This window comes from Mytilus edulis, chromosome 4, assembly GCF_963676685.1.
Source record: "Mytilus edulis chromosome 4, xbMytEdul2.2, whole genome shotgun sequence".
NCBI lineage: Eukaryota > Metazoa > Mollusca > Bivalvia > Mytilida > Mytilidae > Mytilus > Mytilus edulis.
This window is the reverse complement of record NC_092347.1, coordinates 42,405,611-42,411,556: the sequence shown is the minus strand read 5'-3', so window position 1 is coordinate 42,411,556 and position 5,946 is coordinate 42,405,611. Positions and strand designations below refer to the sequence as shown.

Sequence of the window (5,946 nt, the reverse complement as noted above, 5' to 3'; positions counted from 1 at the left end):
TGCGAAATGCCAGTCTGAACAGATAAACAGAGCTAAATTTGTCCAATCCTTGGTCTTCATATATCAAGCGAAAACTGACCTGTGATGACTGTACGTGTTTTTGGTCTTTAGAATGTTTACCTTTAGCTCAGTGTATATAGACTTTTAAACACATATCAATGTGCTATGAAATGAATGTGCTATGAAATGTGCTATTAAATGATTTTTTTAAACCTTTAACCATAAAGAAAAAATATTATTCTGCCAGTATTAAAGAGGAAGATATGATAGTCATAAAAATCAAATATTGCAAAAGGGCAAATGTCCTATGTTAACAGCGCAAATGTCCTTTTTTAAAAAGTGCAAATGTCCTATGATTTGAAGCGCAAGTGTCAAAAAAAAATAAGCGCAAATGTCCTATGAAAAAGCGCAAACGTCTCGCGCCGAATTATATATATGTCTTGGTTTTCAGGTTGTCCATACATTGAACCTTCACTTTTTATCTTGAAAACAGAAATACAAACTATATATCAGTATTCAATATACATCACTTAACATTGAATTTTGACTACTGAAAAATTAATAATGGACATACATCAGTGCAATGCTTTCTGTTCTTAAATTGTCTGATCTAGCTAAGAAATCCTTGCTAAAAATTCTGTGGACCTCCTACGGCACCTATTAGTAGTTAAAGATTTGTTTTTACTAAACAAATTAATTTAATGTATGACCTGCATGTACGTATCGCTTAGAAAACGGCCATATACCATACGGCGCGGGACGTTTGCGCTTTTTCATAGGACATTTGCGCTTTTAATTTTGGACACTTGCGCTTCAAATCATAGGACATTTGCGCTTTTTAAAAATGTACATTTGTGCTTTTTACATAGGACATTTGCGCTTTTGCAATATTTGTTTTTATGACTTCCTTCCTCTTTTATACTGGCTTGGGACCGACAAGTCATATTTTTTTAAATGTTTAAAAGTTTATATACAGCTAAAAGTTAACATTTTAAAACACATAAAACACGAACAGTCATCACAGTTCATGTTTCGCTTAATATCTGAAGCCTAAAGAGTCAAAATAAGTAGCTCTTGTTATCTATTCTGACTGGTATTTTGTCCACATTTCAAATACAAAAATCAAGTTTTTCTTTCTCAGTTCTTGACTGGAATGCCTGATCATCAATATAATGAATCTAAATGTAATTCACTGAGTGTTGTTCAATGATACTCTTCAACAAGATAAACATAGCAGGATGGGTCAAGTAAATCGTGATTCAATTGTCACATAATTTTTGTAGATAGTCTGCAAATTTGGAACATCCAAGTTCACTTATACAAAGGTAAAAAGCGCAATTGTCCAATCAATTTAATACAGGTGAATCAAAACATAAAGCGCAAATGTCCATAGTATTTGAAGCGCAAATGTCCTATCGTTTTACAGGTAAAAAAGCGCAAACGTCCTGTGCCCATACCATAAGGTCAATATTAATCATCGATGTAATTTGCTCTATTGGATGTTTGAAATTTCAACGGAGGCAATTTCTTGGCATGACAAGCCAGCCTCTTAGCGATAAAAGAATATTTTTGAAAGAACTTAGCATTTTGCTACCTTTTTATTCTTCAGTTCGTTTTTAAAACCTCTTTGTTTCTCCAATTTGAAAAATTCAAATAAAACGAAAACTGAATTTTCTTTCATTAGTGAATTCGAAAAATACTGCTTCATTACTTATTTCAGAGTTTGAACACTTGGTGCTTAGTTTCACTTCATTCGTAGTTGACAAGGATGGACAGATTCCATGTCGAAGGTCAGTGTCTCTCTCCAGGCGTCCCAGTTTTTCTCTACATGCCATGAAATAGCGAATAATGATAAAAGTGGCGTTAAAGACCAACAATGAACACACCAATCATTATATATCCTTCACGTTTCACAAACAGATCATAGTTTTGTTAAACATAAATATTATTATTTGAAATTGAATTTGACAATAGAAATTTCCCCGAATCGTTTAATAGTGAATCCGGATTACACTGTAATATGTGCCGCTGGATATGAAAAAGCTCAAACTCTAATAATTTTGAACAACTAGTGGAATAGATAATTTTAAAGCAAAACTATCTTAATATTGTGTCAGCTACCTTAATTGAAAACAATAAGTAATGAGAAGATATATAACATTTCCAAGGATAAGGTTACATTCCTTACTTAAAGTCGACACCTAATAATGTAGAATATCTATTTCCAATAGAAAAGAGTAATTCTGAGAATAAAGAGAGCAGTCGCTATTCAAAAGGAGCATGTTTGGCGGGTTGATATCTCTAAAAACATGTTTAACCCCGCCGCAATTTGCCCCTGTCCCAAGTCAGGGACCTCTGGCCTCTGTTAGTCTTTTATGATTTTTAGTATTAGTTTCTTGTGTATAATTCGGATTTTAGTATGACGTCCATTATCACTGAACTAGTATACATCTTGTTAAGGGACCGGCTAAATGACACCTCCGTGTGTGGAAGTTTCTCGCTACATTGAAGACCCATTGGTGGCCTTCGACTGTTGTCCGCTCTATGGTCGGGTTGTTGTCGCTTTGACACATTCTCCATTTCCATTCTCAATTTTATGTCTTTGACAAGCAATGCTTTAAACCACTGACAGTCTCTTTAACGATCCCATGCACAAAAATGACAAAACTAAATAACAAAGTAAATTGTCCCAGCTAGCCTGAATAGTGTAGGTTTCAGCTCGAGAGTTCCTACAAAAGGCATTTCGTTTTTTTTTAGATAAAAAGATTTGAGATACCCAGTCTACAAAATTAAACAAAAGTTCAAAATCTGACTCTCGTCTGTACTAATTGTTTCGTTGGCAATTTTACTACATTTTCTCATTATTATGTTGCTTCATAAATGTCTTTAAAGATGAAACTTCTGTTGGTGGTTACGGTTCGGAGATGGGCTGTTCTGTCCTTATCAGATTTCTCATACATGTTTTTCTATATTAATACTCTAGTTAGAAGAAAATAGCTTGCAGTTATCCGCTATCTCAAGAAGTTTAGACATTTGCTTTAAATAACATGCGATGAAATAAACACTTGAAATGAGTGAAATTCTAAAGATGTCGTAGACATATTGATTAATTAATTGATTAGGATAAGATATCTTGGTTTTCAGTTGATTGCATCCGTTTCGTTCTCTCACAAGTACAAATGAAGATCTCGATCATTGATCATACTGTTCTGTTGATTTCTGTGTAATTTTGTCTCTTGTGGAGAGTTGTCTCATCGGTAATCGTACCACATCTTCGTTTTACAAGTACAGAAAATTTTGGAAAGCTCATTTTTAATTATTTTATTTTTTTTAATCGAATATTCCAATCGTTACACCATTTTCCAAGGTCATGAATGCTTGGCGCCTTTAACATGATTTAACCCTGTCACATTATGTATATATATATAAATATATATGCCTGTTCCTACTTAGGAGCCTGTAAACCAGAGGTTGTCATTTGTTGCTGTATATCATATTTGTTTTCCGTTCATTGTTTTAGTACATATTTCATTTTTTTCATTTGTCATTTTGAAGCCTTTTATAGTTGACTATACGGTATGGGTTTTACTCATTCTTGAAGCCCGTGCGCACGTGGCGACCTAATGTATATCTGTAAATTTCTGTGTCATTTGGTCTCTTGTAGAGAGTTGTCTCATTGGCAATCATACCATGTATTAATTTTTATATTGATACCAGTTTATAGATATTCAATTGCACCAGAAAAAACTTAATATGGGGAACCTTTAACCTATTTTCAATACAATTCAGAAAGGGAGCTTCCCGTTTTGATAAGATCTGCATTAGATATTTTTTTAATTATTTGTTATTGACTTTGAACTAACTGTTAGTAACTGCGAGTAACGTTATGTGTCTGTTGTTGTTGTGGGGTTGAATAAATCCCTGGCACGTCCAGGATGTGTTCTGTTAGTTGTTTTGTGCTTTCGATCAATCTGATGAGTTAAGCCCTTTTCAATGATTTTTTTTATAGTTTGTTCTTATGTTCTATGTACTAGTTCACCATGCACTGTCCCAGGTTATCAGGGAGTTCTTGAGGCAGCAAACTAGTTTAAATCCGCGTCATTCTAAATGTGCATGTAGCAAGTTAGTAGCCTGTATAAATCTGTATGCTTGCATTTATTGCTATATATCATAATATTTTTCCGCTGTTGTTGTACATAAGTTAGTTGTTTTATATTTGTCATTTGAGGCCTTTCATAGCTTGCTATATGTGGTTTGGGTTTTGCTCATTTTTGAAGACCGTACGTTAACTAATAGTTGTATAATTCTTGTGCATTTGTTCTCTGACCATGTGGAGATTTGTCTCATTGGCAATCATACCAAATCTTCCTATATTTATATATATAAATATACTAGTTAAGCATTTTTTGTAAGGGAAACCCCGAAAGATTACACGATTAAATAACTGGTGAAAAACTTCATTGATTGTAGAGTAAAATTATCTCAGTGAATTGAGATAATTTTTATGTCGATGTTAATCCAATTGCGTACTATATATCATTAATATAAGGGACCTATAATCATGATAATGATCTTGATTCAGAACAAATAAAAGTCAAAATTCAGAGGATAATCGAAGAATCCGTTAATGTGGCTACAGAAGCAGCTATCCAAGCTGCCAAAAAAACTATCCAAACTGGTCTCGAATCCATTTTTAGTCACAGAATTGACATCTTAGAAAGCAGGATCTTTGACTTAGAAAAGAACTACGATAAACAACTTGAATGGAATAGTAAACTTTCGAAAGATCTCGAAAGATCTCGTCGAACTTCTAAACGACAATAAAGCTAAAACATTGAAGATATCCACACTTCATTCAGAGCTGAACATGGTACATAAAGACTTAAAACAACATCGTTTCCAAATAAATGAAACTGCTCAATATACAAGAAAAAACACCGTGAGAATATTTGGAATTGTACAAACAGAGGAGAAAGAAAATACTCATGATGTCGTTCAAAAACTATTGAAAGAAAAGCTCTCTCTTGATAACATTGACATCGAAATTGCACACAGAATAGGTCCGGTCAAAGATTCTGATGAAAATGTTAACACCAGAAGACCAATCATCTGCAAAATGCTCCGTAGAACTGATAAAATCAAAGTCATAGCATCCCGTCGTTAACTTAAAGGCCAAAAAGTTTCTATTAGTGATGAACTTACTAAACTAAACTTTGAACTTTTAAAAAGTCTACAGGAACATGAGCTTATAGATCAAGCTTGGTCTTACAATGGTAAAATCTTTGCTAAACACAAAAACAATGATATCAAAAGAATAATTGACATTGCTGATGTTAGTAGAGTCTTCGTAAGCTGATCTATTTACTGAAATCACATGTAGTACTGCTGAAAAACTTGTTGTTTCTCGTGAGTTGATGCATTTTCTTTATAATATATATACATATAACCTTATTTATGTTGATTCATGTAACCGATTATTTTTATATTTGTATAAATATATATCCTTATTTGTAAAATTGTTTTACTAATCTCATGAGCAACAGATTCCCATGGTTTGCTTCAGTTTCTTTTTGTTTTGTTTGAATTCTTCAATAGTTAAGTTTACAGCAATAAACCTCTTAATCTGTAATTATCAGTGTTATTAATTTTTTATTTTTTTTCTGATCCTTTTTAGTTTAAGTTTTAATGATCCTCTTTTTTTTCTTTAGTCTTGATAATAACCAAATCTCAAATTATTTAAGGCATATAAAGTATGTTGCCAAATTTATAATGCTTAATTGTTTATTGTGTGCATTGGATATCCGTTTGCCTGTATTCATTTCTTTTAATTTATTTTTTTTCGCTATGTGTACCCTGTTTATATTTTTTTGTCAACTTGTATTATATTGTTTATTTATGTATACGTTTTGCTCAGTGATCCATAATCCCGCAACATTCCACTTGCTT

General features: G+C 32.8%; 1 pseudogene; it reads left to right on the top strand.

Moving 5' to 3' along the window:
• Positions 1-1,768: 1,768 nt before the first annotated feature.
• LOC139521388 (uncharacterized) lies at positions 1,769-5,469 on the top strand (annotated as a pseudogene).
• The last annotated feature ends 477 nt before the right edge of the window (positions 5,470-5,946 follow it).